Below are 14,598 nucleotides of genomic sequence, written 5' to 3'. Positions count from 1 at the left end.
TAATAATTACAAACACACAGAAGTTTTTACATTTTACTGAAGAGGCAACTATTATTATCTCTGCATCCATAATGAGTGTCGAGCAAATGAGGCTACATAAAACACATGAGCTGGTTATGTCTCAAAAAAACACCTCTAAACAGCAGCACTATGGCATACAATTAAGTGCTCCAAACAGCATAGTAAGAAGCAGCATGGGAAAACAAACAAATAAACAAACCACAACAAAAAAAAACACTTTATTTGCTAAACATAACAATTCATTTATTACTTAGATGACGACAGGGGGATGTGTCTGGTTAGACTTTGGTTGGCTTTTTTGTTTTGGTTTGTGGTTTTTTTATACAATGTTTACCTTCCTCCAGTCGTCTGGCTACAGTTTTTCAACAGGGAAAAAACAAACACAAGGAAAGAGGGTATTGTTTATTTTTTACTATTTTGGTTAGGCTACCAATGACGTTTAGAATACACTCTTCATTCAAGGAAACAACACTTCAACAAAAACAAGCAGATGGGATAGAAACTTTGGTAAAATCAAGATGACAAGCTCCCTCCAGTGAGACACATGTTCACCACACAACCAGCAAACGTCACAATGGAAGAGTATTTTTCTGGCTTCACTCTATGCATCTACTAAGGAAGCCGAACATGAACATCAATGAGTTAATAAAGGCTATAAACATTTACTTCTAAACAATATTACAAATATTTGTAGAAAAAAAGTGCCACAGAAACAAAAGACTATATGCAGTCTTCACTAATTCTACTAGCAAGGCCAAGAATGTATGTTAAAACTAAAGGCTGGGTACAATATAGCGAGGAACAACTGGCAAGCTTTTCTTCCACTTCACACACATGCATAAATCTTCCTGAAATTTTCACAATGTTAGGATTTTCCACAGTCCTTGTACCAAAGCCTGACTGGGCACTGGCAAGCATAAGAAAGGGTGAGGTAGAGCTTGCTGAGGTTACACTTACATGCTGCAGCTCAAAGATGGAACAAGCAGCGCCCTGGGACATGTTCTTCCCTCCAGGCTCTGGGAGACCTGTCCAGACCTTCCCATGGAAAGCACTTAGATGCAAAGGCCGCTCTGACCTTCTAAAAGTATGCAAAGGCTTCACTGCAGGAAAGCCACATCTGCAGGGAAGTAAGCAGGACTTTTCCAATTAACTTATTTCACACCACAGTAGGGCTACAGTTGTCCGAGACACAAGACTATGAAGATACCAGGAGATCAAAGATGCCATTCCAGTTGTTCTTGAGCATCAAGTCAACAACTATAATTAACACTGTCATAGTAAGTTCTCCGTGCAGGTTTTCATCACAATGTTTTTGGAAACTTTGTCAGAATTAATTCTGTCTTTTCACATGTAGAAACTGTGGTCCATCAGTAAAGAAAATTATCCCTTTCATCGAGCTGTCACTGCCAATTGTGAGCATTTATTGGAAGCATATACCCCTAAATCTGGGGGTAAGTGAGCAGCCTCACTACCTCTGATTTGGTTGGCAAAGACTTTATTTCAAGTACACATGTACTTTAGAATCACCAGCAACTTTAACTTTTTATTTTCATGTGCGTTATTTACCTATAAGACACTCAGTCTACATTCCAATATTCCATTAACCTCTTGGCAACGCCTGTGTTTTTTCCCAGGAAATAATTTTTCATCACATTCCTCAATCACCTGTGATCTGGGAGTATCACAGCAGCTTGTAAATATTTATAAATAATGCTCAAATGTCTTTTTTCAGTAGATCCATATTACGCATTTCGGAAATACACAATGACTCTAGAGGAAGTGTAACAAGTGACATTTAAGAACAAAAAAATAAAACAACACACACACACAAAACCAGAATAGTTTCTCAGCCTAAAGTAACTTCTGGCCTCAAATGAAATAACTTACATGAAGCTATTCAGATGTTTACCTTCATGAGTAATACTTTTCTAAATCTCAAACTGATTGCAAAACTTAAGCTTTCAGAAACATTACAAGGAATACTATCGCTGCCTAGAAAAATTTTGCTCAACAAATTAACACATTGTAACAGGAAAGCCCAGGCTTACAATAAACGATTGGGTATTGTTTGAGTAATTCTCTAATCTTAATGCTTATTAAAGTCTGCTTAAAAAAATCTAACTAAAGGTTAAATTCAAGAAATGTTTTAAGGAAAAAAAAATAAATTAAAAAAAATCCCACACCACCAAAAAACAGCACAGAACAATGAGCAAATGAAATGTTTTTCACAAAGAGCAAGCAGTTCTTCTGAATTTTAAAATGGACAAGAGCATCAACACAAAAAAATCAGGGCAAATAGTATATTTCCTAGTCACTCATATGATAGCTAAGCTGTTTGGACTTGCAGGCTCAGCAAAAGATTAGCATTACAGGAGGGTAGGGAGAAACCCCACAAACTTTTTTTTTTTTTTTAAATACCAACTAACATTTAAACCAGATTCTCTGTTTGACAAAGAGCCACATTATAAAGCTAATTATGCAAGTGGTCACGCTGAGTATTGTGCAACACAGGCGTCTTAGTTCTATGCCGTAGCAAGGAAATCAGTGCTGGCGAGGCTGCATCTGGAGTGCTGTGTCCAGTTTTGGCTCCCCAGTACAAGAAAGATAAAGACTTACTGAAGCAAGTCCAGCTCAAGGCCACAAAGAGAAAGAAGGGACTGGAGCATTTCTCACAAGAGGACATACTGTGAGCACTAGGACTGCTCAGCCTGCAGAAGGCTCGAGGGGCGCTATACAGCGTGTACCTGGAAGAGATCCCTCCAATACTCTAGCACTGAAAACAAGAATATCCTACAATTCTTTCCATTTCCGAGCAGATTTTTAGTTGAGATGTCACCTGTTTTCTCAACACAGTATCATTTTTACTTTAGAATGCTGCTCCAGTCCATTAATGAAATGTGATACTTGGGGAGCCAATATCACAAACTGCTTTTCCCCAGCTATTTGCAATTGAAATATTTCATATAGAATACCTTTCCCTCACATGCTCTCAGCTTTAGAGTCACCAAACTAAACACCAGATCTTTTCTAATCTGTTCTGCTACTCTACCACTCCTAGTATTTTCCACGTAGAAAACTGAGAAGAAAAAACCTTCTAGTAATTACATCTTTGATTCTATTGCCAACCAACTCATATTCACTTACTTCAGCAGACCATCAGGACCTAAATAATCCTGCTCAACCTGTCTTGTCGTCATAGTTTGGCGTTTGACCAACTTTTGCAGACATCTTTCAGTACCTTAAGAAATTATTTGTCTAATCTTATTGGTGAGCATTTTGGCCTTTTAAATAATACAATAAGACAGTCATCTTTCTGAGACAAAATGCAAAACAAGCACTTCGTCCACAGCAGAACTTCTAATACTTTAAAAAAAAAGTTTTGTTATTAATAAATATCTGAAATATTTGTATTAATAAATATCTGAAAGAAGTGTTCACATTGCCAGCACAAGGTCATTACACTAGATTTTTTAATGTAACTGTCACAATATATATCATATATCAATTATATGGCACACACTTTATTTGGTGAAAAAAACGAAGGCCGAGCCTTGAAAGTTGCAAAGAGGGTTCCTGTGTTTTGAATTATGTCAACACATTGGAACAAAACCATCCTTAGCCAAAGAAAACATTTAAAGAACATTACTGTCCAAAGTAATTTCTACTACAGCTAGCACATCATTAAGTCTAAAGTAAGGCATAAGTACCATTGTTCACAAATTTCTTAATCTTTTTTTAAACTCCAAGGAAGTCTAGAAGCTGCAGTAAACAACACTGTGGATATTCTTCCCTTTTCACTGGAAATAAACTCGAAGGATAATATACTCATTGTAAACACAAAGCCACCTCTTTGGATGAAAAATTAAACACAGTCCGACTGACTCCAGCCTGAGGACTTGTATCCAGTGTGCCACATTTTAATTGAGATGCAAGACAAAGATCTGAAGAGGACATTATTCTTTGTACTCACACAGATTTTAACTGAGATTTACTGCACATATTTCCTGGTTCATAACCGAAGCAGAAAATTATCTTCCTTTCAGTCTTGTACCCATTTTATGTGAGATTTGTTTAGAAAACCAAATTGCTTTAGAAAACCAACGGCTTGCAAGTTCCTAAGCAAAGTTAAGCTTGTTTCACTAAGGGGTGCAAGGGGTGAAGCAACACATTTTTAAAAGAACTATGAAGTTCGTTTGGTTCCTTCAGGAACAAATCACAGAATCACATGATGTTCCTTATTAACACAAGTTATTACAATAACCGCATATACTTCTTGTCTAGAAGAGTGCTGGGACATACCATGCTGGGGGAAATTGTAAATCTTAAAAGTCTAAGGTTAGTACTGTGTAGTTTTAAATTTTAATCTATTTAGGAAATAAAGAAGATATTCACAGCCTTCTTGCTTCTGTATTTTACATTATTTTAAGTACTGAATGTGAAACAGCAAAAGTAGCAAAGCTCCACTAAAACCATGTTTTATTTAAAAAAAGAATTAAATCTATTACCTGAGGATGGCACTCTTCCAGAGGCAGAACACAGCATATTAAGCTGCTTCTAAAAAATATAAGCTATTCTATTTAAATAGCAAAAATGTTATTTTTGCAGAAAAGGCTAAAGATTACACTGGAGGACTTAATTTCTGTCATCTACCTCTGACAGGTTAAAAAAAAAAAAAGTTCATATTAAAAAGGAAATCTTAATAATAAATCATGTCTACGTTATACCTATCAGGCCTACAACTGATACACAAATACAAATCCCAGTGGGAATTTAAAATTTATATAAAAGTCAAATTCATTGACCAGAATAATCTTTTCACTGATAACAGCTAACTCCCAGAGGAAAGGCTTATCTAGAATTTGACCCTACAGCTGCTAAATATTGTAGGTCATCTGGCATATTCTATTAGCATGTATTTCACTGCCAGTGGCTTTCTACTGTATCCTCTCATTTTACTTCAGTTTCATCTTCCATTGTTTAGGCTGAATTTAGGCTAACCATATTCAGCTCTATTTTCTCTGTTTAGTAGCAACTGTCTTATGGAAGAATGCGTAGTCAAGATGATGGGTCTGACAGTATTCTGACTATGTGAGACTGACTGCTACTCTTCCCAAAATGAGGAAGGCAACTTGGAGAGAAAGACACAATTGGAGCGGTAATGCACTGTCAGGCAATAGTATCTTGGATGATCTGCCTCTTTTCCACTTGCCTTCAATCTAAAGCATGAAATGGAGGTGATTATCGTAACGGACTGTCAACAACCCCAAGGCAAATCATCACAGGTCAGGCAGAAAGCCAGCATATGCACGCAACTCGCCCCAAAGAGCCCAACACAGTCAGAGATTTGTGTGCCCGCAAGCATGAGACTGCAAGGGCTTCGCTTTGGATGTTTGACTTGCAAAGTGCTGCTCAGAGTTTACTGCCCTGTACCCAGGCTCCTTGTACAGAGAACAGCAGCCACTGAACCACGTCCCTTCCTCTACCTTCCCATCAAAACCCAAACAAGAACACAACTGGCAAATCAGTCTGCACACTGTACTTTCTAAGCCTGCGCCAGCATGAAGAAAATACTAAACAAAAAGCTCATTTGTATTCCTACCTGTCTCCTCAGCATTAGCTCAAGAGTGAGGACTGCAAAAATACATTTGCCCATCTGTGCTGCACTACACATGCCACATCCATCTCCCAAGACACCTGTCAGTCTCAGTATTTTACAATCAATGGCCCTCAAATGAGCTACACAGATTGAAGAGAAATGAAAGATGCATCAGATTTGTTCTTCTCTGTTCCTTCAAAGAACTGATGGCAGTTTCTATTTCATTTTAAGAGGCAGACAGACAAGGGAGCACTCACTTTATCTGTGCAACAGTCTAATATGTGCACCCAGAAAAAAGATCAGGTTCAATGCCATGTTAAGCCTGGGAAAGCTCAAATATTTTTCTCTCTCCTTGTGGAAGAGTATACAAGAGAACACGACTCAGGATATTCATGTGCATATCCCTATTTCAGATGCCAACATCCCATTTTCTATAAAACCTGAAGAAACTGAATGATACAGAAGGTCCAGTACCATGTGAGCTGGGGAGAAGCACGTGACAAGCATGTGTTCTAAAGTTAAGTGCCTTCCCCAGTACCACCACAGTCACTATTTGTAAGAACAGCTACAAAGGAGCATCCTACAGATAACCATCAACAAGCTAACCATGAAAATATAGGTCCACCGAGATAACTCTTCCAAGTTCAAGACGCCAAAGCATCGCTACTGCATAAAGTGGTGCTAAGACTTCTCATGAATTATTCATACCTCTAATCTGGGGAATAAGACACTGAGAGAAAAGGTGAAGCTTTTGTAAAACCTCAAAAGCTCTAGAAGCACTGCACGTTTTACATCTACATATAAATTTAATTTTTCATTTTAATAATACAGGCAAAAGAGTTCTGATAAATTAAGAATGTCATCATAACTTGAAAGCCACATTGTGATCAACCCAAGCAAACTACAAAAGTAAACAGTTAAGTGGATTGTTTGACTGCTACCAAAAAATACATAATGTAAAATGCAATCAATATGCAAACACATCACAGGCGTACTTAAAATATCCTACACAACAAAATGGATCTTTCCCCCAAAACATATGTTGCACTAATTGATATCCTGCATCCCTCTTACTAAATATCACTCATCAGCATCTCCTTAAGTCTGATCCAAGAACTAACCTTTGACTGACAGAATCTTTCTGCAAGACTAGGACAGAGACAGACATACTGTTTTTAGAGGTAAGAAAATGCTTCCAACAGCAGCTGCCACAAAGAGGCAGTATTCTCTAGTGCTGCCTGGTGTGAAAACAAATTTAGCATAGTAAATCACTGCTAATTCAAACCACTGACAGGAAATCCCACTGCAAAGTAGTGAATTTTACAGATTAGCAAGTAAATGAACAAATTTTTTTAAAAAAGTCATAAGACACCTGCGAAGTGCTTCTAACCCTGATTAATGCTAGAGCAGGCAAAAATTGTAAGCAATACAATAGTAAAGAGTCACATCTGTAATGCCACATGTCCCATCTCACTGAGACTTAGTGATGAGCTGCTAGTTGGTTGACAAACATTGCATAGAAAAAAGGGTTTCAGAACCCGGTCATCTTTGAATTGTTTAGATAAAACCTTTGTTAAGTGATATAAACCAAAGTAATATATAGCCAGAGTTGTAGAAATCAAGCCAGAGCCATAGAAAGCCTTTGAAAACTAAACGAAAAGCTGTGTTAATTTGTCATGTTGGGGAGTTGATGGATTAGTTTGTTGACACTGGGACCTACTAACACTCCGCTTATAAGAGGCTCTGTGTTGGACCCAACTTTGGCTACTTTTTTCATATTGACACTGCACAACATGAAGGTAATCTGAGCACTGCCCAGCAAAAACAAACCCGAAGCTCTGAATCCCAAGTTTATACAAACAAGGAACACATTACATTCAAGTACAAGATGCAATCTGGAGTTCAAAGGCCAGCTTCACTGCCAGGTTTTGACTGCTGGTTCATTCATATTTGAATCCAAACTGGTGCGGCCTCACAGCTCCTTTAGTTTAAACTAGGAAATCAAACCAGTTCACTCTCTTACAGGTTTAGAGAATCATCCAGCCAGCACAAATACCTTTTTTGAGTCACACAGAAAATATTATGTGATCAACTTAAAACCACCATCTTTAGAAACTATCTAGGACTACTCTGTACCTTAACTTCATTTTTAAAGTAGTTCCCTCTATCAGGGCCCACTCTTGAAGATGAAAGTATCATTACCAGTACACTGAAATAGCATGCTTCTTTGATAAGCCTAATAAAGAACACCAGCTTTACCAAGAAAGTTCCTGCTTCTAGTCCTCTACATTAGCTTATCTAGTTTTTAGATTTCCAGTATCCATCATAACAGGCCTTCTGGACCTTGATATAATATAGACACCAACTGCCCCCTCAACCAAAACCATAATCTTAGGGATTCTTTGCCTACCACAACTACATAGAAGACATATTTCCATGAAGGAGGTTCAGTTCCCTTAATCACGTGTGGAACTATGTGGAACGTGAGTCCACACTATTTCCTCCATTGATTCCCCTCTTTCTGACCTGTGATACCACTTTGGAGCAGGAATCTGAAGCCTCATCATTAAACATTAGAAGAGAAGTGGGAGGTGGAATAATCAGGCTGATCTTCTTCTAGAGGTGAACTGTTTTCTTCTCATTTGGGATTCAACCCATGATTTTGGTGCTTGCAGTGATTAATATATGGACAATTTTTGGCACTGCCTTTCAGATCAAGCCCAACTGAGACTGTAAAAAACATCACCAGATTATACCTTTTAGAATCCTCCTCGAAGCTCTTCCAATTGCTTTTACAACCTTGTGTTTCTCCAATTCACAATCTATGGTTTATCTTAAATCTAACTCATGGTCTGTTAAACAAATGTCAAAGCACTTAAGACAGCTAGATACAAGTATTGAGATAACTTCCAGAAAGGTACACCAAGCACTCCCAGGGGTGAGCACTGAGGAGCATAGGGATCAGTTCTCTTAAGGGGAAAAAAGGGTATCAACCTCTTACAGGGTTGACAATGGTTAGAAAATAGATACACTCTGCAACTGGAGGTATTTCAGGACAGCGTTAGCTGCATCTCTGTCAACAGCACTCAAATCATATGCTGAACATCCATGCCATGGAAATTAATGATAATGGCACAAACCAGTGCTTTTCTATTTGGACTTCCTCGTGACACAACATCCTGTTCCTGCAGCCCAAAAAGGAGAGAGGAAAAACCACATTAAAATGACCATCTATATCAGAAGTAATGCCTAATAAGCAGAGAGGCTCTTCTCGAATTAGTTACAGAAGAGATAAAACTCCCAATCACAAGATCAGAACAGAAAATTTACTCCTCGAGTTGTAAACATGTTTTGCTTTCTTTCCTTTCCAGAAGGAAAACAAGAGATTACATACTGTCTTCCTCCAAGAACAGAAAGTTGGTTTACAACAGCAGAGCCACGTAGTATTCTGCCTGGAGGTGGGTTCAGGGTGTTGGGAAAGGGATTGCTTTGTTATTAAAAAACCCCAAATATTTCAGGCTACTACCTGGCTTCAAGATTCATTAAAGCCAGTGGGAATATCATGGACTTTAACAGCCTTTAAGTGAGTCTCTGCACTTAAGATTACTATCACAAGAAGAGACTATGTCTCATTTTCTGCAGTAAATTACCTCAGCATCCTTTAAACAGACTTGGTTCAGAAACTATGGCTGCATTAAGTCACTTACCCATTTATTTTTCTCCATCAACAAGCAGCATATGTTGCAAGAAAAAGTCCGGAACTGCTGCACAGCAGAACTTGAGCTTTTGTCTACAGCAATAGATGGGCTAGAGTTCCCCTTCCCACCTGCCAGCCAGCACAAGCACAATTCAGGAAGACTACTTAATTGATTAGCATGAGTCAACTTGAGACAATGCCATCCCCCAAAGCGTTTCATCTTGAGGATTCATCTCCACAGAGGTTTGCTCCTCCACTTCAATGGCTGCTATTTTACTTGGAAGGGTACTTTGCCTTTAAGAATGCAAAATTAACTTCCTATGGTAATGCTTTATATCCTAAAATAACCAGTGTATAGTAGTAACTGCAATAATCTGCAATAAGCACCAATATTATTTTTTCTTTAATGTTCATAAATTGATCTACAGGTAAACAAAGCATATAGCTAACAGGAAGTAACAAGAGGTCTCGTGTCCTCTAACCAACTCACAAACTAATGGGTGAGTAAAAATTTGCAAGATACAGGTTTTTGTTAGTATAACATTAAAAGAAAAAGGTTGTTTGAATGTTGAAATTTAATGCATATTGGTCTGGAAATTCAATGTGTTCCTATTCCCAGAACACAATCTGTAAAATCCAAAAATTTCTCATTATTGCAATAATGCTGATGTTAGTTTTTGACCAGTCAAGCCAATGCGATCCTTATGCTCTGTTCACCTACACTAAAGCTCTTAGGTGATTGGTTAAACTGCTTTCTACTGTTAGTATGCATTATTTATTTATTTTTAGGACATAAAATATCTTACATAATGATTATTTTCTGAAAAGGCAGTTTTCAGAAATGCAGCATGGCATTTTTTTATAAGAATTAACAAAAAAAAAAAAAAAAAAAAAGAGGGTAACACATTTCAACTGAAAGTTACTATAAATAGCAAGCAGGTCATAATCACTAGTCTTTACCATATGAATGGCAGATTTACCAGTGTGCCAGCTACATATAACGGGTCTTCCTATTGGGTTTGTGTGAATTCACATCAAGTTTTAAGATAGGCGTCTTTGGCCAGTCTCACAAAGAGATACATAAAACTAGACCAGGGCTTGAAATCTTATCAAATTACACTATATTTAGCCCTTCTAAAAAATTCCCTGCTTATGCTACAAATAAAGGCCAAGTTTCTTTGCTAATTTGAGCAACTGTATGGGGTGCTCCACTCCACACTGAAATATATCAGTCATCTTCCCTTAAATCCAATAAGCTTCTTTTGAAGTAAGCTGCTATAAACCTCTGAATATAAGAAACTTGGGGCTGGTTTATTTGCTGGCTGTCAGTGGTCTGCAGGTGAGCCAGAAGCTTTTGTTATCTCTAGGAATCTGTCTAGTAAATAACCTCCCTGGACCCAAAAGGAAAGCGACAAAAGCACTCCATGGGAAGGCTGGATTAGTCACAGAATCACAGAATGTTAGGGATTGGAAGGGACCTCGTCTGCCCAAACAAATGAATATGTTTTCTCAAAGAGAAAAATTTGTCATTGTGGTTTTTCATGGAATTATATTCAACTAGTTTCTTTCAACTTGTCCAACTTTCCAAGGCAGGTTAAGGTGGTTTACACTGCCAAACAGCAGTTTCCAGTATGATGACAACAGGGCACATTAATGTTGGCAGCAATACAAAGGAGTCACATTTTCATACAGATGTACATTTTATGAACAATAGTGCATTTGGTATATACAGCTTTTCTTCAGCATCACCCATGCATAGTTTGGGGATTTTTTTCTTTGCTTAAGCACAAGTTCTTCAAGTGTTCTGTTTAGTACAACTATTAAGTGAGAAAGGTGAATTCTTACTGTGTTTGTACACTTGGGTACACCCTACATAATCCAAAAGCCTGGCTTAGCCATCAATTGTCAGCACACCCAGCTGTATTTGTCAGGTTAGGGTGGAAGCAGGAAAACAACTCAGGAAGATAAAAGCTTTAGCTTTTCTTTTGTGATCTTGTGTCACTCCTAGAGAGCACTGGTTCAGATGAAGAGTCTGTTGAAAAGTGTTAACCTGTCTGAAAGGACAGTATTGTGCTACTTGAATCAGCAGCAGGTTCAAGATTCAAGTCCTGTCACTGGGGGCAGTGGTCTTCTTTATGTACCTCTCATCCCAGTGAGGGCTAGTGGGATCGACTTCTGGTCTGGGAGTTCTCACTGGCAATTAATGTATCACAGCTGTTGAAAGTTATATTCTCCTGTTTGTAATTGCTATATGCATTGTACTAAGTTATCTGACAAATTCCATAGGAAGGCTACAGAATCACTAAGTACATTTTTGGACACTTGGGCATAAGGCATCAGTAAATATACCCTGATAAAATCTGGTACCCAAGTAACAATGGATAAGGCAGTAGCTTGAGGGATTACATACAACATCCTCTGCTTTTTACACAGCTCTGCTCACTCTCTCAAGCTAGAAGTGAGCAGAGAGTGTTACTGACACTTAACTGCAGGGACAAAGTCAGTGGTCTCAATGCAGTTCACACAGAATTGCTATCACCATTAATAAGCAACTATAAAAACCTTTCAGGCTTGATGAAATTTCTTTCAAAGCCAGAAAGATATCTGGTAATATGAGAACTAAACTATCCTTCCCTCCTTTCTCTCTCTAGCCTTCCAGAAAGGGTTGTCAGAGGATGAGTAAAAGCCTTCATTGCCAAAATCCTTGCTGTGCCTGTTGTAACAAACTCCAGTCTCCATAGCAAGGGTGCTACCCACATTTTCAGAAACACAGAAAATAGTAAAATGGTACATATAATGCAAACCCCACTATTTGTCAAAATAGATTGCTAGATACAGTTAACATCCCTGCAAACATACTTGAGGAGGGACACACATGCACTCCAAGCATTTTGCAATCTAATTTGATTACATTCACCTAAAACACCACACAAACCCCAGCACCAACACACACTCCCACTTAATTAGATTCCACAAGAAAAGTCAGCCCAAGCCATATGGTATTTTCCTCAGCAGTTACGATAAACTGACCTTGATACTAGGAAAACGCACGCTGCTTCTGTCTGAAGCATAAATTACAAGCGTGGAGCGGTGGGATGCTCCCGCGGAAGGGGGGCAGAGGCAGCGCCATGCAGAACCATGCAGGGAAGTTGATGAAGAGCTAAAGACTATAATAATAATAATAATAATAATAATAATAATAATAATAATAATAATAATAGTACTGCAGTGACGGCGCGCAAATAACCACGCTGTCAGCTGAACGCTACGAAGCTACTCAGACATCCAGCCGGTAATTAAAAGAAGGTTAATATCGTGTCGTCGTGTCCCCCCCCCCGCCAGCACACGGACTCTCCGCGGAACACCGGCCCGCCCCACCCCCCAACGCCCCGCAGGGCGACGGCCCCTCGGCCGCCAACGATCCCTCGGAGGGCGGTGCGGGGCAGACCCGACACGGGCCGAGCCCCGGCCGCCCCCCCGGACGAGGCGCTGCGGCGGGCAGCCCCGCAGTCGCGGCCCTGCCATAGACACCCCCACCCCCGCCCCTCACAGCGCCGGTCGGCCCCGCGGTGGCGCTGCGGGTGTCCCCCCTAGCCAGCGTCTATCCCAGCCCGCGGGGAGGGGGCGGCCGCGCCCCCGGCCGTACTCACCCTTGGCCGGAGGCGAGGGCTGCACCAAAATGGCAGGCAAGCAGTAACTTCCCCACGGTCAGGGGACGGGAAGAGCCACCGCCGGCGGCTGCACCCCGTCGTTCATGCAGGGAGGGGGCTGCGAGCGCCCCTGGCCAGCCCCTGGCCGGACACCTGCGCGGAGCCGCCGGGCACAGCTGCTCCACTCCCGCTCCGCAGGGGCCGGCGAGCAGCGAGAGCCCGCCGTTGTAGTCGCTACCGCTACCGCCTTCCCTCCCCGCCGGACGCGCCACCGGGGTGCTGCTGCGGTACCGGCGGCGGCAGCTCCCGCCGCGCCCCCTCCGCGCACCGGCACCTGCCCGGGCGCCGCCGGCCAATCGGCGAGGAGGGGCCGGGCGAAGGGCGGGCCGGTGCGCGGGCTGGCACCGGGAAGCGCGGGGGCGCGCCCGGCGGAGGAGTGCGCGCCCTCGCTTGCCCCACTCCCCGCCGAAAAGGGCCTGGCCCGGGTCGCCCCCCACGACGGGCAGCAACAGGGCCGCCCTGCCTCCGGCGTGTGCCTCGGGGCTGCCGCCGCACACGGCGGCCACGGGAGAGCACCAGCAGAGCGGCCGCTGCGCAAGGGGAGCGGAGAAACGAAGCGCTGCTGCCAGACGGTGCCGACCGGGTCGGGGCGGGCGGGGGTGTGTCTTCCGAGGCGGGGGGGAAAAGAGGCCGGTTGGTGCGAACGGACAAGCGGTACATCCGTGTGGATGCAGCACACCGGGAGATCATCACGAAGGTGTGGCCTGGTCAGTCCCTCGAATCATCCGTGAGTCACCGCTGCAATCTGGCCGTGCGTTTGTACGTCCTGTATCACCGTGGATCGTACTGGATCACGCTAATTACTTTTCCCGTGGTGTTGTTTTTCGTCCCTGTTGTTTTTTTTTTTTTTTCTTTTTTTCATGCTTGTTTAACTTCATTTTAAAATAGCTGGAGTTCTTCACTGCAAAGCACGGTTTTATTTGATCTCAGTTGAAGTGCTTTGTCAAGACAGATGTATTCAATAAATTTGGCAGGTTTTAAAGGCAAATATTTTCCAGGATAATATTTTTGTTTACATTAATTTCATGGTAGTATAAATACACTGGTTTATCAAATGTTTACTTCTATGCTAACCTACACTTGTCTGCATTAGTAAAATGCGTGTCACTCTGTGAGGCAGACATCACATTCATTTCAGAAGTGTATATAAAAACAAACAAAAAACCCACGAGACTTCAGGAAGTATTCTGCATCAAATATTATTTTGTATTTCCCAAACACACCTATAGGTAAATACATGTCTGGGTATTTCCCAAACAGAAGAAACTTGTTACTTCTTTAGATAACAGCAAGAAGAGGGGGTTGTGTTCAACAGTAACATCTTTCAAGAGCAACATGACATGGCAACAAATCTGAAACCGTCCAAGTGGAAAGGTCACTCATTGCCTATATTACAAGAGTAATCAATAACACACACCAAGCATTATTTTATAAGGGAAGGAAATGTCAGGGTAGAAATCCATCTCCAATCTTATACTTCTAGCTGAATCCCTGAAACAAGAATATGTTTTAAGATCAGCCATCAATATCAATTAGCTATAATGTTTACAGTTGAACAACAGTGAGATCTAACA

At 41.0% G+C, this 14,598-nt stretch overlaps 1 protein-coding gene across 2 annotated transcripts in view; it reads right to left on the bottom strand.

The window, feature by feature from the left end:
- MYRIP (myosin VIIA and Rab interacting protein) overlaps positions 1-13,523 on the bottom strand; it is a 220,324-nt gene extending 206,801 nt beyond the window's left edge. For both annotated transcript variants that reach the window (XM_082044877.1, XM_082044878.1), the window contains exon 1: positions 12,965-13,523. The gene's annotated coding sequence lies outside the window, so the exon portion shown is untranslated. The remainder of the gene's footprint in view (positions 1-12,964) is intronic.
- Positions 13,524-14,598: the final 1,075 nt, after the last annotated feature.

The sequence above is a fragment of the Streptopelia decaocto genome (genome assembly GCF_964273445.1).
Source record: "Streptopelia decaocto genome assembly, chromosome: 2".
Taxonomy (NCBI): Eukaryota; Metazoa; Chordata; class Aves; order Columbiformes; family Columbidae; genus Streptopelia; species Streptopelia decaocto.
This window is presented reverse-complemented; position numbering and strand designations above follow the sequence as displayed.